Here is a 25821-nt window from a genome sequence, read left to right as displayed (position 1 = left end):
ATGAGTGCGTGTGGCATGGGCAGCTTGCATGTCTGGAAAGGCACCATCAATGCAGAAAAATATATTTAGGTTCTAGAACAACATATGCTCCCATTCAGACGTCATCTCTTTCAGGGAAGACCCTGCACTTTTCAACAAGATAATGCCAGACCACATTCTGCATCAATCACAACATCATGGCTGCGTAGGAGAAGGATCCGGGTACTGAAATGGCCAGTCTGCAGTCCAGATCTTTCACCTATAGAGAACATTTGGCACATCATAAAGAGGAAGGTGCAACAAAGAAGGCCCAAGACGATTGAAGAGTTAGAGGCCTGTATTAGACAAGAATGGGAGAGCATTCCTATTTCTAAACTTGAGAAACTGGTCTCCTCGGTCCCCAGACGTCTGTTGAGTGTTGTAAGAAGGGGAAATGCCACACAGTGGTGAAAACGGCCTTGTCCCAACTTTTTGGGGATTTGTTGACACCATGAAATTCTGATTCAACATATTTTTCCCTTAAAATGGTACGTTTTCTCAGTTTAAACTTTTGTCCCGTGATTTATGTTCTATTCTGAATAAAATATTAGAAGTTGGCACCTCCACATCATTGCATTCAGGTTTTTATTCACGGTTTGTATAGTGTCCCAACTTTTTTGGGAATCCGGTTTGTATTATTCAGAACAAGATTAAAAACACACGTGTTATGGGCGTGTGGGACATAAAAACAAAATGTGCCCTTGAAGAATAGTCTTCTTGTGCGTGTTTACCTGATATGTGACTAGTCAGATTATGTACCACTTCAAAAGAGAAAACTGGTATACCTGGTTATTACACCTGTGTGATTCATAGCTATGAGCATGGTGTGTCTTCGTCCAGGATCAGCTGGAAAAGTTATTTTCCAATTAGAAATCCTACAGTGATGACTTACATATAACGAGATACAAAACTGCATAGAATTTTAGTAAAACATTAAACCCATACAACCTGTAATTTAATGCACTAAAGGCCCCAGTACACATTATACTATTGTTGGCCGATGCAGATTTTTTTTGGGCAAGAACAGAGTCTGTCTAAGGCTACTTTCACACTGGTGTTTTGGCTTTCCGTTTGCGAGATCCGTTCAGGGCTCTCACAAGTGGTCCAAAACGGATCAGTTTTGCCCTAATGCATTCTGAATAAAAGATCTGCTCAGAATGCATCAGTTTGCCTCCGTTCCGTCTCTATTACGCTTTGGAGGCAGACACAAAAACGCTGCTTGTCTGATGAAACTGAGCCAAACTGATCCGTTCTGACAGACAATGTAAGGTCGAATGCACACGGCCATATTCCGCGGCCGAGAGCGGTCCATGGTAACACTGCCTGGATTCCTGTTGAGAGCACGGCGTCATTGGTTGCTATGACGCCGTGCGCTTCATGCCACCGATGCACTATACGCCTGCTCTCAACAGGAATCCGGACCGTGTCACCACGGACCGCTCTCGGCCGCGGAACACGGCCGTGTGCATTCGGCCCTAGTCAATGGGGACAGATCCGTTTTCTATGACACAATCTAGCACAATAGAGAACAGATCCGTCCTCCATTGACTTTCATCACGGATCCGCACCAAACGCGAGTGTGAAAGTAGCCTAATGTGTACGAGGAGCTTCTGACTTTGGCAAAAATCCTGCAGGAAGATCTGCCTCAAAACATCCTCCAAAAAACTCTAGGGGACATTTATCAATGCTTTATGCCACAATTGTGTGTACCATAATTTGCAACTTTTTGGGCTTCTTGGCACATTTCTATATTGCAGAATAAAAGGGGGTGTGGTTTAGGTCAACCGCCACATTTACTAAACCTTTCACCAGAAAGTGGCTGGAGCTATAGCTGAAGTCTACACCAACACAGACTTCAGTTTCTATTGCACCCCAGGGCAAAGTTGAGCCCGATTTGTTAAGAGGCTTCTGCGGATGGATCCACCAGTCTTGATACATATTCCCCTCTGTGTAGCGGTACCCTAAGGATGAAATTTATCATATCTCATCCCAGAATACCGACTTAAAAAAGTAGCAAAATTGGGCTTTTGCGACTTTAGAAATGGTGAAAATGGGTTAGCTATAGCATAGGGAATGTAAAAGCTAACTAAAAGGTCCAAACTTAAAAGAAAAAAGGGTCGAATCCATAACATCCTAGGAAATTTTAATACCAGACATTATACTTAAATATAGCATTATCTTATAAAAGAAATCTCATATGGGTTTCTAATCAAGTGTTTATCAAACAAGGACATGGCGGCACCCCAGGCACCGCTGGTCACATAGACACCCACTCAGAGCCAAGTACATTCATCCAGACACTGCTACATTAGCGATCAACTATTCAGACATGGCAACAGCCATTCAGACATGGCAACAGAAGACACCAGCCATTCAGACATGGCCGCCAGGAGCTGTCCCTATGCAGATGGCCGCAGAAGCAGTCAGCCATGTGGAGCTGTCCGCCAATCAACACAACCGCACTAGATAAACCCAGGAGCAGAAACAGACAGCAAGAGAAGTCATCCCAGCAAGCATAAACAAAGAACCAATCAGCTCCCTAGGTACATGAGGCCAACCAGGCACAGGCTCAAAAGGCAGCCCGCCAGACAGGCACAGGCTCAAAAGGCAGCCCGCCATAGACAAAGCAGTCAGCCAGACAGACAGACTCTACAGGCGTTAGTCAACCAGTTAGACACTTGATTGGCTTGCACCTACAGCAAGACGCAACAGGCGTTCATCCCACCAGGCAAAGATGCAATCGGCATTCAGCTGACTAGACATAGATGCAACAGGCGTTCAACAAAGCAGGCATATATGCAAAGACTTTTAGCCATACAGGCATCAGTAATCAGAAAAAAAAAAAAAACACACAACATAAAGCCAGGAAGGCCTGAAGACAGCCAACCAGCCAGGAAGGCCTGAAGACAGCCAACCAGCCAGGAAGGCCTGAAGACAGCCAACCAGCCAGGAAGGCCTGAAGACAGCCAACCAGCCAGGAAGGCCTGAAGACAGCCAACCAGCCAGGAAGGCCTGAAGACAGCCAACCAGCCAGGAAGGCCTGAAGACAGCCAACCAGCCAGGAAGGCCTGAAGACAGCCAACCAGCCAGGAAGGCCTGAAGACAGCCAACCAGCCAGGAAGGCCTGAAGACAGCCAACCAGCCAGGAAGGCCTGAAGACAGCCAACCAGCCAGGAAGGCCTGAAGACAGCCAACCAGCCAGGAAGGCCTGAAGACAGCCAACCAGGCCTGAAGACAGTCAACCAGCCAACAAGGCTCGAGGCAGACAACCAACCAACAAGGCTCGAGGCATTCAGCCAGATACATACCAACCACATAACATAAATATGTGCTGTATAACCGAAGTACAAGTATTATAAGGAGTACTTTCTTTCACAGCCGTGGGGGCTGCATGATCCAGGCTCCTTCTTCCTCGTCAGAGACAAAAGCCAGAGAATGCTCCGGAACACATGTTCCCTCCATGGATCTGGGCTGCATGCGGTGGAACGCAATACCTCCCTGGGGATGCTTCCTCTTACACATGGATTTGGGCTCCAAACGTAGCGTGGTCTTACTCCACTGGAGGGGCCCACACACCTGCTGCAAGAACCGGACAGAGGGCCAGGACCCCCCCCCCCCCCCCCCCGACTCCTAGGGTCCTGTTAGCCCAACCTATGGGCGATAGACCCCAGCAGGTATTACCACATATCCCTCCAGAACATTTCTGAGACTTCCAGACTAGCAGTACCTGAAAAGAAAACTGCAGGTCTCCTGCTCCAGGGACAGGAAACCACTGAGGTTGGAGAGAGGCTCCACCTTTTTACTCTGCAGGTTTCCTGTCCCTGGGGGCGGATCCTCTCTCTCTGTGGTGCTGTCATGGGGGAAGGCCCAGACAGAATGTAAAACGAAAGCCTTTAAAAGGCATTCCGTTTGCTTTCCGTCCTAGAAGAAGTCTATGGGAAAAGCATAACGGATCCATCTGGGTCCCGTTATGCAAGACGGAAAACAAAGTCCAGTCCACAGGACTTTGTTTTCAGTCTTGCATAACGGGACCCAGATGGATCCGTTATGCTTTTCCCATAGACTTCTTCTAGGACGGAAAGCAAACGGAATGCCTTTTAAAGGCTTTCGTTTTACATTCTGTCATAATACAAGTCTATGGGCAGAAGAACAGATCCGTCCTTCCTTCTTATGGATTCCGTTATAACCATGTTATAACTGAAAGGCATAACGGAATCCCTAATGCTAGTGTGAACCCACCATTATAGACGTCTTCTTCATTCAACACCTAAAATGAACACAGAATTTGCAGACCTCTGGTTTTCAGGAGCTGGGTCCCCTGCAGTAAATGTATCATGCACAGAATGAAGCATTCAAGACACTGTGTCCATATTGGAGTTCGCTTGCCGATATACAGTAAAGTGTATGTAGCACAAATGATAGAAGTGACGATTGCTCGACCCCCAGTTTCAATTAGCTTGTGTAATTTTTATACAAAACAGGCACTGATTGACTTGCTTTATCACTGATCAGTGCTTATTACGGCCCTGCATAGAACTGTCTAAAAGAAACCACAGACAACACATAAGGGGATTCATGTAGTAATTATAGGGGTTGCCCCTGGTCCTGGGTGTTGGAAGTCTATGGAAAGGAAGTGCATATATTTTGGACTAAAATAATTTGTGTTTTATTAAAAATATTCAACCATTTGGACTGTGCAGCTTCTCTGTACCACAATATATGGCAAGCTTTAGAATGCCAATCAAATCCATCAGCCAGGTTTTCTGACCGTTCGATATTCAGCCACCTCTGTGTTCTCCTTAGTTATTGTTGAAGCTCAGTTAGGATCACAACAAATTTGAACAACTTTGTCTTGATCATAATTGAACTTTGATGATCACTCAGGTATCGGCAGGAGGGGCAGCTGACCAAGGTGTCAGATTCTGTGGTGACTTGACTGTGAAAGCCACTCTGCAGCTTGCAATTTTGAACATTTTTAATAAAACCCAATGATGTTATTTTTAGTCAAAGTTTAGCACCACCCTGTCTTACACAGTCCAGTCTGAGTAGCCAAGAGTCTGGTCAACAGAATCTTCACCCCGAGCCTCCTCCCTCCCACCATGGAGAGTCTTGCCAAACAAGTGATCCCACTCTCGGATATTCCGAGGAGCTCTTTTCATCGCCATTCCTTGATTTAGCCCTCTTGCCAAGCCCGCTGGAAGAGGGACATGAGGAGATTTGTGCACAGATTCCCAAACTCTGGAGCATCCACAGAAAAAGATGACTGTGGGGAACGGCAATTAGTGTTTCACGAAGTGGATGATGATGATGATGATGATGATGATGAGACAGTTGTCGATAAGTAAGGTTCTTGTTAGGTCAACAAGTCAGGAGGATGACCAGAGTGAGGAAGTGGAAGAGGAGGTTGTGGACGATGAAATTACTGACCCAACCTGGGAAAATGGCAAGCAGAGCGAGGACAGCAGTACAGAGGGGGGACCACAGCACCGCAACACGCTGGAAGAGGCAGTGCAATGGCTAAAGGGAGAAGGCGGGCCACACCAAACAGGCCTGCGACCGTTCCCGGGAGCACCCCCCTGCGGCAATGTCCCTTGCCAATGGGTAGGTGTTTCGCAATCTGGCGCTTTTTTGAGGAAAGTGTCGATGATAAAAGAATTGTCATTTGCAACCGGTGCTGTACCAAAATGAGCAGGGACGTGAACACTAGCAACCTCACCAACACCAGCATGATCCGCCACATGGCATCAAAGCACCCTAATAGGTGGGCCGAACGCCTTGGTCCACAATCAGTGTCTGCAGGTCATACCACTGCCTCCTCTTCCCCTGTGTTACGTGCTGGCCAATCCCCTGTCCAAGACGCAGGCGCGGATGCCTCCCGCCCTGCACCTGGACTTTCGCAAGCACCATTATCTAGCACATCCACTTCTGTGTCCCAGCGCAGCATACAGATATCCATACCCCAGGCCTTTGAACGAGAGCGCAAATACCCAGCCACCCACAGGTCATAGCACTAAATGCACACCTTTCTAAATTGCTGGCCCTGGAAATGTTGCCATTTAGGATTGTAGATACAGAGGCTTGCCGCAGCCTGATGGCAGTGGCCGTCCCCCCGTTACTCAGTACCCAGCCACCAATATTGTTCCCGGTGTGCCGTCCCCGCCTTACACCAGAATTTGTACTGTAACATAACCCGTGCCCTGACCAACGCAGTTATCGGGAAGGTCCATTTCCCCGACAGCACACTGGGTGAATGTTGTGGAGGCCGGGAGCAAGTCGTACCCTAGGATGGCACAGGTGCTACTGATGCCAAGGATTGCAGGCCCTACTTCTATCGGGATTTTTGCCACTACCTACATTAGTGGCTTCAACCACCCCCCTTCTCCTCCTCCACTTCCACCTCCACCTCTGAATTCTCATTTTTCAGAACCAGTCAGCCATCAATCAGTAGCTGGAAGCAATACAGCACCGCAGTGGGGAAGCAGTGCTGAAACTTATTTGCTTAGGTGACAAACAGCACACCGACGCAGAGCAGTGGCAGGGTATAAAGGGACCAGACTGATCTGTGGCTCTCGCCACTCAACCTACAACCAGGCATGGTTGTGTCTAATAATGTCCGTAACTTGGTGGCGGCTTTGGAGCTCGGCAAGCTCACACACATACCATGCCTAGCCCACGTGTTCAACCTACAGCGTTGCCGGTCTGGCAACGCTGCAGCAGCACTTGCAATTGCCAGCTCACCAACTGTTGTGCGAAGTGAGCATGTGCTGGAACTCCACGTTCCACATGTTGGTCAGGCTTTGTAAGCAGCAGAGAGCAGTAGAGGCATACCAGCGGCAACATGGTCGACTCCTTTAAAGTCAGCTTCTGTTCTTTCCAAGCGACAAGTGGGCATAGATGTCTGATTTCTGTGAGGTTTTAAGCAACTTTGCAGGAATCAACACAGATGGTGAGCGGCGATGCTGCTATTATCAGCGTAACCATCCCACTTCTGCGTCTACTGAAACGCTCGCTGTTCACAATGAAGGCGGACGCTTTGCATATGGAAGAGGTGGAAATGGGGGAAAGACAGTAAACAGGGTGATAGCCAGACCGCCCTCAGTTTGTATTCTCAGCGAGAATTGGATGATGAGGAGCAGGAGACTGTTGCCTCCGCTACAGAGGGTAGTACCCATAGCAGGTTTATTCCATCTGTTCAGCGTAGATGGGCCAAAGAGGAGGAAGAGGATGAGGAGATTGAGAGTCATCTTCCTGATGAGGACAGCGAAGTCTTGTCTGTTGGGACTCTGGCACACATGGTTGACTTTATGTTATGCTGCCGTTCCCGTGACCCTCAGGTTATACGCATTTTGACCAACACTGATTATTGGTTGTTCACCCTTCTCGAACCACCGCTACAACTTCTCATGTCAGCGTCCTCAATGATCCCTCTGTGCCTTACAACTATTGGGTGTCCAAGCTGGACACATGGCACGAACTTGCCTTGGAGGTGCTGGCCTGCCCTGCCACCAGCGTTTTGTCAGAGTGGGTATTTAGTGCTGCTAGGGGCATAATAACTGATAAGAGCATCCGCCTGTCAACTGAAAATGCTGACAGGTTGACTTATCAAAATGAACAAGGCCTGGATTTCCCCTGACTTCTGTACTCCAGAGGAAAGCAGCTGAACATAAAGGCACTTTAAATGTGAATGTTATTGTGTATTCAATACACTGTATTCCCATGCATCCCTTCCACCACAAAAAATGGTATATGGTTCAATCTTCCTTTTCTCGTCCTCCTCCATCATATCAACATGCTTATTAGGCTGCCCTCACTTCTAATGTTTTAGATGGTCAGCTCAGCAGCAGACACTCACCCCAAATTTTTCAGATGTCACCAGCAGGCCCTTGCTCCAATAGTCTTTGAGGGTCACCAATCATAATTTTTCAAGGGTGTGTATGATGCCCTCCTTTATGTATAATAAAGGGTGCATTGGAGTGCCGGTTCCTTGTAATTTTTGGCAGCCCTTTCACTTAGTGCATAGACTTTATGAGTGTAGGAGTCCCACTACCTGAACAATTGTACCAAAATGTGAATGAGGCCATCCTTTATATGATATACAGGTTGTATCGGAGTGCCTTTTTGGCAGCACTTGCACTTTATATACAAGTAAATATACAGGAAAGAATGTTTCCTAACAATTTTTCCTCTAAAATCGATTTTATCTTCGGTTTGGTGCGTATTATTGTCAGTCTGTAAAAGTGGCGTACTACTCAGACAACAATCGCTCCCAGCAGCAACCTGGGAGTCCAAGATGCATCCAGACATCCACCCTATGCTGTTCCCGGACCATTTCAGTGGTGTTTCCATCAATTTCTGACCTTTTCCTATGAACCAGACACCCTGCCCTCTACAGAGCATCTGAGCATCCCAAAGTGTTTTACTCGAGCACTTTGGTGCTCAATCAACACCAAATCCTATATCTCACAGATCTCAGCTTCTTTCCCTCTACTATATGCTGCTCATAGGTACGTCAGCAGAAATCACCTGACCGGTTCGCTTAATGTAGTCTGAAAGGCTCCTCTGCAACATAAGAAGGAAACAGTAGGAACAGCTATGTGGGGTCTCGTACAGATTTTCCTTCAGGGACCAGTAGCTTCAAACTAGGTTCCTGGTCTTGGATCATACAGTGCTTGAGATCGGCTATGTTTTTGACGACGGATGACAAAGTATTTGGGGTACTGTGTTTAAAGAACAAGATCTGACCGTTGGCAATACATTGCTAGCTGACACAGTTGAGGGATTTCTGGTCTGTGCATGATAGGAACTGTGCTGTTGCAACACTGGGTTGTTGTAAAGTGTTTGCAAAACAGGAAAAGACATGGTAATTACTAACAGTACAACTGACTAAGTATCTGAGAATCCAGACATTTGCCCTATCACAAATGTCAGGAGAATTTCCTCAACCCCCGCAATGTCCATGTTATAAGCGTTTGCCAAAAATGTGGAATATACTTGTTTTTCTTTTCCTGTTTAGAGACACAGTAAAAAAATGGATGACCATAAAACATTCCTATGTTTGACTGCAGGATGCCAAAGTTATCTGTTAGGCCTCATGCACACGACCATATGTATTTTGCGGTCTGCGGAAAGAAAATACGTTCGTGTGCATGAGCCCTTATGCAGATTATGGATCACAAATTATAGCCAATACAGCAAAAAAAAAAAAAAAAAAGCTAAATAATTTCTGCGTCCCGGGAAATCCCCTATTTCCCCTCTTGCCCACAAAACTATGACCAAATCTGGATTGCACAATGTTAAGTGGATACACATAGTTACATAGTTCATACGGTTGAAAAAAGACAAATGTCCATCAAGTTCAACCAAGGGATAGGTGGGCAGTGAAACTCAGATTTCTACACGTTTTCATAAGCATTTATGTTTTTTACTTTTAAGAATTCATCTAAACCTTTTTTGAAACTGTCCACTGTTCCTGCTGTGACCACGTCCTGAGGAAGTCTATTCCACAGATTCACAGTTCTTACAATAAAGAAGCTTTGACGCTTCTTCAGTCGGAGGCAGTGTGTTTTGGAGATGCCCCAAGCTACACATCTATTGGCATAATGTAACAGATATCATTAATAATAATCTTAATTTATGTCCCTGGTTATTGGGCCTTGATAGGAAGAGTCAAATTAGTATGGAAAAAAATTGCAGTGGTTAATAAACTCCTATATTTTGCCAGGAGGGAGATTTTGAAGAATTTTTGGATTCAAATGTAATCAGATTTCACACGTTTTTCCGGATCCCGCAGGCAGTTCCAGCGAAGGAATTGCACGCCGGATTCAAACAACGCTAGTGTGAAAGAAGCCAGTTCTACTTTACACCAGTTTGATAAATCTCATCCAATATCTTTAAAATTTGAGACATATTGGGAACTCTTAATACAATGATATGTGGGAAGCTAAAAAATTAAAACAAAATAGTCTTTATTCAAATTATTAACTATAAAATGCTGCTCATATGGCATCTTTAATCCACAATTCATAATTAATGGGTTGTCTCACTTCAGCAAATGGCATTTATCATGTAGAGGCGTTCCAGGGTTATATATTGGAGGGAAGCACTGGGGGTTCTCAGATGTTATAGCTAAAAATGCATATAATATACTGAGTAATCTGATATTGTAGAAGAATATTTGATTTTTTAAATGTACCATATAGCACGTATTCCCCTGGAATGTAAATATCTTGTTGATGTATTTATTGAATAAAAATGTATTAATAAAACAAAACAAAAAACTTATTGTGATTGTCCATGTTGCCTCCTTTGCTGGCTGGATTCATTTTTCCATCACATTATACACTTCTCGTTTTCGTGGTTAAGACCTTCCTGTAATCCCACAGTGGTGGTCGTGCTTGCGGGGTGCTGGGGAGTTTGTATTATGTAGAGTAGATTTTTTAGTTCTCCTTCTGTATTTATACAGATAAAAAGTAAAAACACACAACAGTCTCTGGGTGTAAAACAACTAGATGCAGCAGGAGCCCTGCCCCACTAGGCACTCCAAGCCCCCTCCACTCAACCAACCGAGAATGACAGGGATCCGGAGGAAATTGTGTTCCCTTTTTATATTCAAGGCTTTGCTACAAGAATATAAAAATAAAATAAAAAAATCTGTAGACTTCCCATGCTGTGGGAATTTTTTTTTTTTCTCTGATGTTTATTTTTAGGACTCATTTCTACATTTGTTGTTCTCTTATGCATTTGCCAGCTTCATGCATCTGCCAGTTTTCGACAAATTAAAGACATGCTCCGATACACCTAAATTCATGCCTAGCATATCATACCAATCCCTGTCTGTGGGGATGAGAAGCTTGTCTTCCCTAAAAAGGTAATTCTAAAAATTCTACAAGTCATTAGCTTTTTCCAGCTGGTCTAGTTTTGCCGAGTTCCAATCGTAAGGGAATATAAAGCTCAAATAAGTTTACTCAAGTTTTACAGAAACAAGGAATATTAATATTTTATATTAATAATGAATATTAATTTATACAATGTCATTCCTGCATGCCAGGTTCATTCATTACTGACAAAATGAAAAAAAAAAATATATATCTCTTCTACTATTTTTACTCTTTAATCTTTTCACCGCAATGGTTTTACAAAAATGCGCACATGTCCAACAAGGCAGATCTGGGGGAAAGCTTGTACACGTCCTATAACAGTCAGTAAATCAACCATTATATTATTTCGTACACTTCAGAATGTTTTTTTAAACCAGCGACCTTTGAAACACAAGACCACTGAAAAGCCTGCAGATGGACGTTTACAACTTTCCAGTGACTGTACATTCATTAGGGCACAAAATGTCAGAGAAACATCTACGTTGAAAGGGACATTTCCATCAGAAAGTGGTATTTTTAGCTCAATATTCAGACAAAATAATTTTTTTTTTATTGGTGGCTGTACTATGTACTGAAAATAAAGTACAAATTGGAGGTTAAAGAGCCAGGACAGGAAGTAGAATACATGGAGTGACATAAAAAAATATTATATCCAAAAATCCATCCACCCGCTGAAAAAAAAAAAAAAATTATAATACATTGATAGAATATTCACATATAGGTTGTTAATATATGATTATATAAATTTGACCAGTGTCCCTTTAACTATGTGACAAAGATAACAATGAGATCCATCCAGTATTAAAAAGGAGTCACCAGGAAATGTACTGATAAACCAGACAATGCCTTGTAGGGCTAGCTCAGCTAAATGTAATCAGACCTTTCACTTAGAAATCATCTCTTCATTTTGGAGAGAAATGACTATTAATGACTGACTATTAATACAGATGAAAATAGGCAGTGAGGTGCAACAAGGGTGACTGCATCGTGTGACTTGCCGTTTGACAACCTACAGAGTCTGCTGTGTCAGCTGGGTCTCTCTATGCAAGTCTATGAGACAAACATTGAGCCTCTCATAGACTTGCACTGAGAGACTGGCTTCAAAGGTCCGCACAGCAGACCTTGTAGGACTCGAACAGCCAGACTGCAGGTCATGAGATGCAACAGAGGACCTAAACTAGAGCTCATTCTTCTGTAATAAAATGGTTGGGGCAACAATAAAACAAATCTTAGAGCATCTTTATGCAAGTCCACAGAATGTATCAGTTATCTGCCTTATGCTGACAACTTATATGGCAGCCATTACAGCTCTCAGAAGAGATGTCAGACAACTTTGCATATTTATGTATCAAATCATCCACAACTTGGTCTTGGACTTTGTAAGAGAAATGGTTGACAACCTTCTGAGTGCTGAAATGGCAGCCATATATTGATGGTCACTGGGTCTTCCCAGAAACAGATGTATATATATAAAAAAAAAAAAATAAATAAAATATAATATGATAAAATCAGAATAAGAACTGAAGAAATCAACCCAAAGTTTGACTTTAGGTGAATATGTTTAAGAATGCCATTACAATAGTAAAATAACGTCCACTTTATGTTAATGGTCTAATTTTATTTTGTGTTGGTGTCTGCTGCCCCTCTTCAAAGCACTATTCAAACAGGACATGGACTCTAGTGGATTTATCAAGCAAATTATGGACATAATTATAAGAGAGCCATTTACCAGGTTAAGCCTCGATCCCTCATTAGTATTGTTTTAGGGTATCTGCTAACTGGTAATAAACAAGAGTTTCTAAACGGGCAGTAACAAGACGAAAACACTGGAGGGGTATTCCACTTAAACACTTTTATGGCGTGCCTATTAGAAAATTGAGGTTCTAACCTCTGGGACATGCACTAATCCCTAGAAAAATGGTATCCTGTAAGATGGTGTCATGAAAATGAATAGAAGATCCAGGAACAACCAAGCATACTCCTCAAAGGTCCCAGGGACCACTCCCAAATAAACAATTTTATGGCATGTCTAAATGACGCAAAAATGTGTTTAATTTGAACATGCTAGTACTTGTACGTGACACATCAGAAACAAATAATGACATTTAGCTTGTAGCAGAAGCCTATTCTCCTCTCTCCATTCAGAACACATTACAGACAGCAGTTATCTAAGGTCTATGGCCACCTTAAGGGTGCATTTACAAGACCGTATTTGTGGTCCACATCCAATACACATTTTTTGTGGATAGGATGCAAAAATGCGGCCAGCACATGATGTGCTCTCCGCATCCGTATCTCCTTCCGTAGACCTGCAGAAAAGGAGGTTCATCTCCTCTTAAAGAGTCACCGTACTTTCACTTAATTTCATTTAATAGAGAATGGTGTAACTAGAAAATTTCTAAATCACTTTAATTAAAACATGCCTGCATCCACCTGAAAAAAAAAATCTGTAAAGTCATGCTTACTGCTTGTACACAGCTTTTAAAGTTTATAGGAGCCTCTTGCATTTCTACAAGTGCGATTTATCCCTCTTTATCTCATCTGTGAGCTCAGGAGCTGAAAACAAACATAGTGGGACGTAAGGGGGAAAAAAAACATCACAGCAGCAGAGTGCTGGCAGATTTCACAGAAGGGAGACACCCCCTACTTCTGAATGAAATGCATCTAGCTGTGCAGATGAAACAGGGAATAATATGGCTGAAAAAGACATCAGTGAAGGCCAAACAAGACCTGTTCCTTCACAGTTATGATTGTAGAAAGAAGCACAGCCATTAAGCGAACTTTTTTTTTTTTTTTATTCAGGTAGGCTTTTAGCTTGCCATACACATTAGATTAAAGTATATGGGGGCCTCCTGATAGATATCGGGGGAGATATGGATCTCATCGCTGTATTTCAAGTGGCCGATCCTTTTGTTTTCGGGGAGATAAGCTGCTGCCACAGATTCAAGACACATGTACATTCAGCCGAGCCAAGTGATTATGTGGGGGATCGGGAAAGACAGCTGAACATGCAGCCAGCCTTCGACATTCTGCTTTTAGCAAAGCTGAAGGGGGGGGGGGGTTTAATAATCTTGGCAGTTTACTCCTCAATAAAAGCTACCTGATGAACTGTTCCAGCAGTTTTTCACATCCGGTGGAAGTGTTGTTGTATGTGTGCAATGAGACCTGCTATTAGAAGTGTAGCCACATAGTAATTGCGCACTGAGCCGCAACTTACTTCATGAGGAGCCGCTTGTATACTACACCACAATCAGCATTGTGAATACTCTTATTACCGGGTGTTTTGTCTCTCTAATGACAGTGTGTGTTCAATGAACGGCGTGAACGGTACAAATAATCGTCAATTGCAACAATGCTGAACAGAAGGTCTGGTCAGAAATGGTGTTTGTCAAGGGCATTCATGAATAGGTCACAAAGAACCAGTAAATAGAATCAGGTTAAACATGAGTAAGTATTCAAAGAATCAATCACAACTGTGCATTACTTTCTGAAAAATAATTATTTTCAAGGAGGAAAATGTATGAGGAACCCCGTCACTCCTGTGCATGGCTTCAGTGTGAGCCTCACTCCCTCCTGGTAACTCTGGCCAAAAAGTAGAGGAAAAATAAAAGTTTGCCAATGTCCAGAATAGGGGTTATTTATGTATAGAGGACCACGATACCACTCCATTCAGGTCTCTAATTTCTTTAGTAACAGAAACAACACAGTGAACTGAGCTGGTTCAGGCCCCCTTCCCAAATGTCCAGCAATCAGGTTCAGTTCCCCTCCGGCATGAAGCAAAAAACACTGGAGAGGAACTGAAGCCAGAACTGATCCCATCGTTTTCTATAGGATTGTTCTCATACATCTGGTGCAGCAGTTGTGACGTTGGATGCTGAATAGCAGCAGACAGAAAAACGCTGCATGCTTACTTTTTCTGTCCGTGGATAAATGAGGAATCTGAAGTGCAGTACACATATCAGTTGTGTTTAGCTCCTGGCCTAATATAGCTGGCCGGACACAAGTGATATATGTGAAGCGGGCCTTACTCCAATGTATAGGAGCCGAGCTGCGGTACACTGCACACCCACTACACTGTGGAAGGAGTTTGGCCGAGGAAGGATATCCCGAGGCGTTTTAAATACCTTCCCGGAAAGAGCATTAATTTATATAACTACCTTTTATTATTGGCCATTCATTCAAGATGAGAATGCCTTTAGTTAAATGTATTTATTGGCTAAGTAGTGTTGACTGGATAGAAAATGTGGACTCAAATTCTGATGATCTGCTTTAAAGTCTACCTTTCAGGCATAAGTTTTCATGTGTTCTCATTAGGAGTAGCCCTATTTCTGGCCATTATGAAATATATCCTGAATTTCTTACCACTCTTCCCTTCTGCAGGCTCCATAACTGTCAGTGTTCCCCGAGATAGTGGGTGGAAACTAGCCACTATAATGTCCATCATATACTGCACACAGATATAGGGGAGAAGGATTTCCTCTCATCTATCTGTAGCACCCTCAGAAGCCGCAGCATGGAGGACATTATACAATACTGAGTAGTGTAGCTGTGAATCCAGAACTGGGATGAGACAAAGCGTTTTAGTTCCTGCAGAAACATCTGTTTGTCCCTGCCTTTCTCTTTCTCTCCAGCATTTCCTCCCTCCTACTTTTCCTTCCCATGCACTTCTAGGGGATGCAGCTGTAATCTGATCTCTCAGTAAACTGCTAAACCCTCTTCACTGAAGATATATTTTAGCTGTTAAATGAGAGTTACTGATCAGCGAGACATTTTTCTCTTATTTTTGCTTGTATTATTGATTTATGAAATTAAAAAAATGGAACACCAGTTACTCTCTAACTGGGCACAGTAGATAACCAATCCTGGGTGCCACATGGTGAAAAAGCAAACATCTACAGTCAATGATCAATAAAAATGCAAATCTATAGCAGGCTAATTCTACAGATGCTCTCCAGTCTGATTGCATCTCCATTGTGCCAGCTGATGCACCACTCTAAGGCCCCTTTCACACGCGCGAGTATTCCGCGCAGGAGCAATGCGAACGCACGGAATCCAGACCCATTCATTTCAATGGGTCTGTGTACATGTGCGTTGGTTTTCACGCATCACTTGTGCGTTGCGTGAAAAATTGCAGCATGTTCTATATTCTACGATTTTCAGGCAATGCTGGCCCCATAGAAGTGAATGAACCTGTGTGAAAAATCGCATTGCATCCACAAGCAAATGCGGATGCAATGCATTTTTCACGGATGGTTGCCAAGAGATTTTTTTTGTATACAGTTTTTTATCATGCGCGTGCAAAACGCATTGCACCCGCAAAATAAAAACTGAACGCAATCGCAGGCAAAGCTGAATGACTTTGCCTGCGAAATCGCACTTTATTCACTGAACACATTTGCAACGCATCTGGACACACGCGTCTGCAAGGGGCCTAAGGGTGCATTCACACGACTATGTATTTTGTGGTCCAAAAAATGCAGATGATGTCAGAGAGATCCATCCTTTTTTTTTCGGATACATTGTAACCATGTCTATTCTTGTCCACAAAACAGATAAGAATTGAACATGTTCTATCTTTTTGGAGGGACTACGGAATGGACATACAAATGCAGACAGCACAAAAAATCCTGATTGGATGGGGACCAAAAATACGGTTGTGTGAATGGGGCCTAAGGGTACAATTCAGTTACTCAACAAATGCTGGGAACTGTCTTGAAACTGTGTAATCTGCTAAGTCAGCAAATGTTTTTTCTTAGTAATTCACCTCTGACATATTACTGCCAAATACATAACTGCATTTGACTAATTAATAGGATAGTCACAGATTTCTCATGATCAGGAATATCTGGGAATTTGATTAAAGGAAATCATAAAAAAAATAAAATAAAATAAAAGCCACCAAAGTGGCTAGCACTGTAGGTAGAGGACAGCTACATTACTGGTGGGAAGAATTTATTATGAGAGGAATATCCGAGGTACGTTTTGCTCGAGTCTGAGTTGGTGTATTTTATGCCACGTTTATCAAATGTCCCAAATTGATTGAGAAATTTGTCTCATGCTTGAAAGGGGTTGTTTATTTATATTGATGACCTATCCGCAAGTGATACCCAGCACCCTCGCCGATCAGCTGTTTGAAGAGAAAGCAGCGCTTGTATGAGAGCTGCCTTCTCTTCTCCGTTTAGCTGTTCGCCATCACAACTGCAGCCGTGAGCTGTGTAATTAAACCCATGCCGTCCCATTCACTTCTATGGGATGGCTCCTTCCTGCTCACTTGAATGGGAAGGAGCCTTCCTATAGAAGTGAATGGGACGGCTAAGATGTAATTAAACCTGCTCACCACTGCGGTTGCAATGGCGAGCAAGTAAACAATGAAGAGAAAGCAGCACTCAGTGGGGGTTCCGGGAGTTGGCACCCCGCTGATCTGATGTTGATCACCTATCCTGAGGATAAGTCATCAATATAAATAAAGTGGACAAACCCTTTAAACAGCCTCCAATTTTCCTACTCCACCCACCTAGTGGATTGTGACTTTTTTTGCGACTTTTTAAAAAGGTCTCATTGATAAATCTGGAGTGAAAAGATGATAAATCATGGCCAATGTTACCTATTTTGACAAGTGATGCTATTCTGTATATATGAATGTTCATGTTACATGAGCTAAATCCGTAAAACCCTCAGATATCAGACCAGAGATACACACGAAAAACAAGACACTGCACAGGACACATGAAGATACTGGAGCTTTTCTTTAAAAGAGTCGTCTGGTTCAGAAAACCTATTCCAAACAGTGAGGACATTTTGGGTTTATCATTTATCAATTCACAGAGGAGAGAGAGTGGCTAAAAAGAGGGGGACCCATCGATTTCAATGAGCTTCATGTAATGCTTGCAATTTCCTGCGGAGATACTCCAGGGAAAATAAGTACAGTACTTACTGTCAGGTTCCTCCACAAGTGATCGCGGGAGACCCCAGAAGTGAGGCAAGCCCTGATCAGCATTTTATGGGGGATCTTTGTAACAATAAGTATGATAAAAAGTGGATAACCCTTTTAAATGACAAAAAAAAAAAAAAAAAAAAAAAAAAAAAAAAAAGGCCTTTAAAAAGTGAGAGAATATGAATGGATTAGCCGTGTGACGACAGGTGTGCGGAATAAGAGAGAAAGCTGGAGGGGAAGGAACAAATTAGGGGAGCATTGTTCACACTCCATAAAGCTTAACTATAAGAAAGCTGATGAGATATAAGGAAAGAAATTCTCACAATATGAACAGAGTGAACAAATACTTATTTAGGCTACTTTCACACTAGCATTTTTACTGGATTCGGCAGGGTTCAGCAAAAACAATTCCGTTATGATAATACAACCATCTGCGTCCGTTCTGAACGGATCCGGTTAGGGAACCTATCACCGGGATTTGATGTATAGAGCTGAGGACATGGGTTGCCATAGCTCTGTGTGCTTTTATTGTGTAAAAAAAAAAAAAAAAAAGATTTGATACATCTGCATATGAACCTTAGATGTGTCCTGTACGTGAGATGAGCCCAGCACCGCCCCGCATCCTCAGAATCTCCTCCTTGCTCCCCGACGTCAGAAAGCCAGAGTGCTGTAATCTCGAAGGGGGCTCCCCAGTAAGTCAATCCCTCTCCTGTCTGCCTGTATCAGTCTCCAGCCAATGCACCACTCTAAAGGCACAATTCAGCTTGTCAGCAAATGGTGGGCATGGGTCTGAAGCTGAGGAATCAGCGTATGGTTCATCTTACATGTACGCATCACAATTCTGAAGGACGAGTCTGAAAAGGCGTACTTGCAACTATACTGACTTACACTGCGGCAGCCATATGACACTACGGGATTGGCTGAAATCCAACTTGTAAACACATTATTAACCACTTCAACCCTGCTAGCTAAAACCCCCTTCATGACCAGGCCACTTTTTACACTTCGGCACTACACTACTTTCACCGTTTATTGCTCGGTCATACAACTTACCACCCAAATGAATTTTACCTCCTTTTCTTCTCACTAATAGAGCTTTCATTTGGTGGTATTTTATTGCTGCTGACATTTTTACTTTTTTTTGTTATTAATCGAAATGTAACGATTTTTTTGCAAAAAAATGACATTTTTCCCTTTTAGCTGTAAAATTTTGCGAAAAAAACGACATCCATATATAAAATTTTTAGCTAAATTTATTGTTCTACATGTCTGATTAAAAAAAAATGTTTGGGCAAAAAAAAAAAAAAAAATGGTTTGGGTAAAAGTTATAGCGTTTACAAACTATGGTACAAAAATGTGACTTTCCGCTTTTTGAAGCAGCTCTGACTTTCTGAGCACCTGTCATGTTTCCTGAGGTTCTACAATGCCCAGACAGTAGAAAAACCCCACAAATGACCCCATTTCGGAAAGAAGACACCCTAAGGTATTCGCTGATGGGCAAAGTGAGTTCATAGAACTTTTTATTTTTTGTCACAAGTTAGCGGAAAATGATGATTTTTATAAAAAAAAAAATTTTTCTTACAAAGTCTCATATTCCTCTAACTTGCGACAAAAAATAAAAAAGTCTAGGAACTCGCCATGCCCCTCACGGAATACCTTGGGGTGTCTTCTTTCCAAAATGGGGTCACTTGTGGCGTAGTTATACTGCCCTGGCAATTTAGGGGCCCAAATGTGTGAGAAGTACTTTGCAATCAAAATGTGTAAAAAATGGCCTGCAAAATCCGAAAGGTGCACTTTGGAATGTGTGCCCCTTTGCCCACCTTGGCTGCAAAAAAGTGTCACACATCTGGTATCGCCGTACTCAGGAGAAGTTGGGGAATGTGTTTTAGGGTGTCATTTTACATATACCCATGCTGGGTGAGAAAAATATCTTGGTCAAATGCCAACTTTGTATAAAAAAAATAAATTGGAAAAGTTGTCTTTTGCCAAAATATTTCTCTCACCCAGCATGGGTATATGTAAAATGACACCCCAAAACACATTCCCCAACTTCTCCTGAGTACGGCGATACCACATGTGTGACACTTTTTTGCAGCCTAGGTGTGCAAAGGGGCCCAAATTCCTTTTAGGAGGGCATTTTTAGACATTTGGAATCCAGACTTCTTCTCACGCTTTAGGGCCCCTAAAATGCAAGGGCAGTATAAATACCCCACATGTGACCCCATTTTGGAAAGAAGACACCCCAAGGTATTCTGTGAGGGGCATGGCGAGTTCATCATAGAATTATTATAATTTTTTTGGCACAAGTTAGCGGAAATAGATTTTTTTTTTTGTTTTTTTCTCACAAAGTCTCCCTTTCCGCTAACTTGTGACAAAAAATTCAATCTTTTATGGACTCCCTATGCCCCTCAGCGAATACCTTGGGGTGTCTTCTTTCCGAAATGGGGTCATTTGTGGGGTATTTATACTGCCCTGGCATTTTAGGGGCCCTAAAGCGCGAGAAGAATTCTGGAATATAAATGTCTAAAAATTTTTTACGCATTTGTATTCCGTGAGGGGTATGGCGAGTTCATGTGAGATTTTTTTTTTTGTCACAAGTTAGTGAAATATGAGACTTTGTAAGAAAAAAAACAAAAAAAATAAAAACAACAAAATATCTATTTCCGCTAACTTGTGCCCAAAAAAAAAAAAAAAATAATAATCTTCTATGAACTCGCCATGCCCCTCAAAAGTGATCTTTTTATAGCGCCGCAGTGATTTTACAGTGTTTTTGCAGTGATCAGAAAAAAAAATATTCTGTCACTGCGGTGGGGCGGACTGAATGCAAGTGTGCGCACAAGATCAGGCCTGATCGGGCGAACACTGCGTTTTTTGTAGAGCCTATAGAACATGTCCTATACAAGAAAAGGCATTTTCTATATAGTTCTGGCAATGTACGGATCCGCAAAATGCGGAAAGCACATTGCTGGTGTCCGTGTTTTGCGGATCCGCGGTGTCCGTGTTTTGCGGATCTGCAAATCCACGGATCCGCAAAACACATACGGACGTCTGAATGGAGCCTTACGGGGGGGGGGGGTGATCAGGGAGTCTATATGGGTGATCACCCCCCTGTCAGGCTCCATTCAGACGTCCGTATGTGTTTTGCAGATCCGCAAAACACATACGGACATCTGAATGGAGCCTTATAGGGGGGTGATCAATGACAGGGGGGTGATCAGGGAGTCTATATGGGGTGATCAGGGGTTAATAAGGGGTTAATAAGTAACAGGGTGGGGTGTGTAGTGTAGTGGTGTTTGGTGCTACCTGTGTCCTCTGGTGGTCAATCCAAGCAAAAGGGACCACCAGAGGACCAGGTAGCAGGTATATTAGACGCTGTTATCAAAACAGCGTCTGATATACCTGTTAGGGGTTAAAAAAAAAAATCGCATCTACAGCCTGCCAGCGAAAGATCGCCACTGGCAGGCTGTAGATCCACTTGTTTAGCTGTCGATTCTGTGAACGCGCGTGCCTGTGTGCGCGCGTTCACAGGAAGTCTCGCGAGAGGACGCGCCGGCACGTCCAGGAGGAATAACAGGGCCGCCGCAAGGACGAAATCCTGCGTGCGGCGGTCCTCTAGTGGTTAAAGAGGACCTGCCACCACTCCTGACACGCCTGTCGTAATAGCTTCATGCATTCCCCATGTAATCATTTTGGAGCATCTATTCTTATGTCTGTACGTTATTGTGTCTGTTATTCCTCCTAGAAGTTTATTAATGAATTGCTAGCAGTCTGCAGTAAGGGTACAGAGGGGAGGTAACCAGTTGGGGGGGGAGGGGGGGGGGGTGTACCCAACTGGTTACCACCCCAACTGCCATACATTGTATAACGGCTGTGCCTTATTCACGTCTATAGGGCTGAGTATGATACCAAGCATGGCCGCTATACAGTGTACGGCGCTGTGCCTGGTAAGCACAGAGAAAGGCGCTGGTAGGGGTGCTAACACTGAAAAAAAGCATACAGGTGGGTCTAGCGCTGAGATCCTGCGCTTGAGCACTCACATCACATCTATGATGGCGCATGCACACTGGAATTTTCCCGTTCCTCTTGGCTAGTGTATTCCTCTAGTGCGCACGCTCCATCATAGATGCGAGTGCGCAGGCGCGGTATCGCTGCATCGCAGCAGCAGTGCCCGGAAGGCATAAGCCCGCCTCAGAGTGCTCCTTTTGCTAACTAGCATATTTTTGAAAGTTGATTTCCATGCTGAACTGGACCTAATAGAAGGAGAAGAAGAAAGGTATGCTTTTTGTGAGCGTTATCAGCCCTACCTGGCGTATATGCACCAGGTGACAGAACCTCTAACTATAGATATTGAAATGGTAAATAAAATTTCAGCAAAAATGCTTTCAAATCATGTGGTTTTTTTTTGTGCTAAACATATTTTTAACCATAGGTCATTTTCTGATGATACATTCCCTTTAGGCCTCATGCACACGACCGTTGTTTGGGTCCGCATCCGAGTCGCCAATGGGGCCCCAAAAGATGCGGACAGCACTCCGTGTGCTGTCCGCATCCGTGGCCCCACAAAAAAAAAAAAAAATATATATATATATATATAACATGTCCTATTCTTGTCCGCGCTTTGCGGACAAGAATAGGCATTTATATTGCCTGCGCCCATTCCGTTCCGCAAACTGCGGAAGACAACACGGGTGGCTTCCGGTTTTTTTGCGGAGCCTTAGGCCTCATACACATGACCGTATATGTATTTTGCGGTCCGCAAAAAAAGGATCTGCAAAAAATACGGATGACGTCCGTGTGCATTCCGTATTTTGGGTAGCGGAACAGCTAGCCCCTCATTGAACGTTATATATATATATATATATATATCTCTAAGATGTCGTGTGTATATTTATATTCGTGTTTTAGATCTATGATGTCATAACTATAATACATACATGTATATACAATATAAATATCTATCTTGTGTACATTTATATAGTGATCTATGATGTCATATACAGTTATATATAGAGATCTATGACATCATAATTGTCTGGCGTACATGTGTATATAGAGATCTAAGATGTCATAACTATCTCTGTACATTTCATATATAGTGACCTATGACATCATAACCATGTGGTGTACATAGTGATCTATGATGTCCTGACTATCAGAATATGTATGCACCATCAGGTTTCCACGTCTCGTCCATGTTCATATTAGGGGGAATAGGACAAGGGATTAAAAGATCCCAGGTTCTAGCCCATAAGGGGGAAATAGTTAGATCTCTCGATCTCTCGATCTCGATCTCTCTCTCTCATAAATCACCCCCTTTCCCAATTTTACATATAAAATATATATATATATATAAACAATAAATAAATAAACATCGCCACGTCTGAAAAGTCCAAACTATTAAAATAACATAAAAAACTGCGCAATTCGCCTTTTATGTTTTTTTTATTTTTTTCACGTTGTATCGAATGGTATCAAGTATCACAATACTTTTTTTATGGTATCGAAATGAAATTAAAAAATTGGTATTGCAACAACTCTAGTATATAGGTATATGACATCACAGATCACTATATATAGTATATAGGTATATGACATCACAGATCACTATATATAGTATATAGGTATATGACATCACAGATCACTATATAGTATATAGGTATATGACATCACAGATCACTATATATAGTATATAGGTATATGACATCACAGATCACTATATATAGTATATAGGTATATGACATCACAGATCACTATATATAGTATATAGGTATATGACATCACAGATCACTATATATAGTATATAGGTATATGACATCACAGATCACTATATATAGTATATAGGTATATGACATCACAGATCACTATATATAGTATATAGGTATATGACATCACAGATCACTATATATAGTATATAGGTATATGACATCACAGATACACACACATATACACACACACACGATAGGTATATGACATCACAGATCTCTATAGGCATATGACATCACAGATCACTATATATAGTATATAGGTATATGACATCACAGATCACTATATATAGTATATAGGTATGACATCACAGATCACTATATATAGTATATAGGTATATGACATCACAGATACACACACATATACACACACACACGATAGGTATATGACATCACAGATCTCTATAGGCATATGACATCACAGATCACTATATATAGTATATAGGTATATGACATCACAGATCACTATATATAGTATATAGGTATGACATCACAGATCACTATATATAGTATATAGGTATATGACATCACAGATACACACACACACCAGATAGGTATATGACATCTCCATAATCAAAAGGTATATATTTATTTTAATTTGGGGCTCATGCAAACAAAATCCCCCCCCCCAGTATTAACCCTTTGTCGTTGACAATGTGAAGCCAGCGGTGAGGACTGCACCTGTGTCACAAGGTCACCCAATATCAGGGGTGCTGTGGCCCGGGGAGGAGCAGCTCCTTCTGCAGCCAGTTATTGCGCATCATAGACGTGCAGGATTAGACGCAGGATAATAATCATGTGAATGGGGGCACAGACCTGGGACATGCATCAGGACGGCTACTGTCATATATGCCTAAATCCAAAGGCACAACAATCTGCATCAGTCACCAGGGGGCTGGCCAGCAGATCATCAGTCACCACCATGTAATCTCACACAGATGATGGTGGTAGTAGTAGTGGCTGTATGGCTGCAATGGCTAGTGATGCCCAGAGCTGTGCTCCACATAGGTGCAGCTGAGCTGTGTGGGGGTGGGTGTGCATCATCCCCCGCCCCCTCTGCATTATACCCACTGCCTCCCCCAGCCATGTAGACCCCATAAGGAGCCCCCTACTCACCCATTGCAGAGATTGGGTCCCAGGCGGCGGATCCTCAGTCTTCTCAAGCAGGAGAGCACTAACACCCGGCAGAGCCCGGGCTCCCTTCCAGCTACCCCCTCGTCAGCCCGGGGAGACCCTCAGCCTCTGAGCCCACCTCCATTGAGGCGACTGCGTGCACCCAGGCTGTGCCAGTTGTAAGGCGGTGAGAGCTGCTCCAGTCAGCGGGCAGAGAGCAACAAAGAGCCGCCGTGCGGAGGTAGCGCGCCCCGTGCTGTCCCCGGGAGCCGCCTCCAGTGCAGATACGTGCGGTCCGCTAGAGCGGGCGTCCCGTGCACACTGCGCTCAGCATCTCCCTGCGTCTCCTGCTGCTGCTGGCTCCATAGCCTGCGGCGCTCGTCTCTGCCTGTCCCCCATCTCTGTCAGCCCCCTCCCTCCTAGCGCCGAGCCTATCTGTCTGTGCGCCCTCTTACCGGCCGGTCCCTGACTCCTCCTCCGCCATGAGAAGTCAAATCAAGGCAAATAAAAGGGAGACAGCAGCCCCGCTACTCCTTCCCTCACAGTGTGCAACATGTCTGAGCGGAGGGAGCACACAGGCATCTATGGATAGAAATGCATACTCCAGATATACATACAGAGCACACAGGCATCTATGGATAGAAATGCATACTCCAGATATACATACACAGCACACAGTCATCTATGGATAGAAATGCATACTCCAGATATACATACACAGCACACAGTCATCTATGGATAGAAATGCATACTCCAGCTATTGATATACATACAGAGCACACAGTCATCTATGGATAGAAATGCATACTCCAGCTATACATACAGAGCACACAGGCATCTATGGATAGAAATGCATACTCCAGATATACATACACAGCACACAGTCATCTATGGATAGAAATGCATACTCCAGATATACATACAGAGCACACAGGCATCTATGGATAGAAATGCATACTCCAGCTATTGATATACATACAGAGCACAGCTACACATACCAGATAGACATACACTGCATAGCTACACACACCAGATATACATACACAGCACACAGGCATCTATGGATAGAAATGCATACTCCAGCTATTGATAGATATACATACAGAGCACAGCTACA

General features: G+C 43.2%; 1 protein-coding gene across 1 annotated transcript in view; it reads right to left on the bottom strand.

Moving 5' to 3' along the window:
• Nucleotides 1-25121, bottom strand: part of MGAT3 (beta-1,4-mannosyl-glycoprotein 4-beta-N-acetylglucosaminyltransferase) — a 77511-nt gene extending 52390 nt beyond the window's left edge. Inside the window, exon 1 of the mRNA XM_044301044.1 lies at nucleotides 24708-25121. The gene's annotated coding sequence lies outside the window, so the exon portion shown is untranslated. The remainder of the gene's footprint in view (nucleotides 1-24707) is intronic.
• Nucleotides 25122-25821: the final 700 nt, after the last annotated feature.

Source organism: Bufo gargarizans, chromosome 7, assembly GCF_014858855.1.
Source record: "Bufo gargarizans isolate SCDJY-AF-19 chromosome 7, ASM1485885v1, whole genome shotgun sequence".
In the NCBI taxonomy this organism is placed as follows: Eukaryota; Metazoa; Chordata; class Amphibia; order Anura; family Bufonidae; genus Bufo; species Bufo gargarizans.
This window is presented reverse-complemented; position numbering and strand designations above follow the sequence as displayed.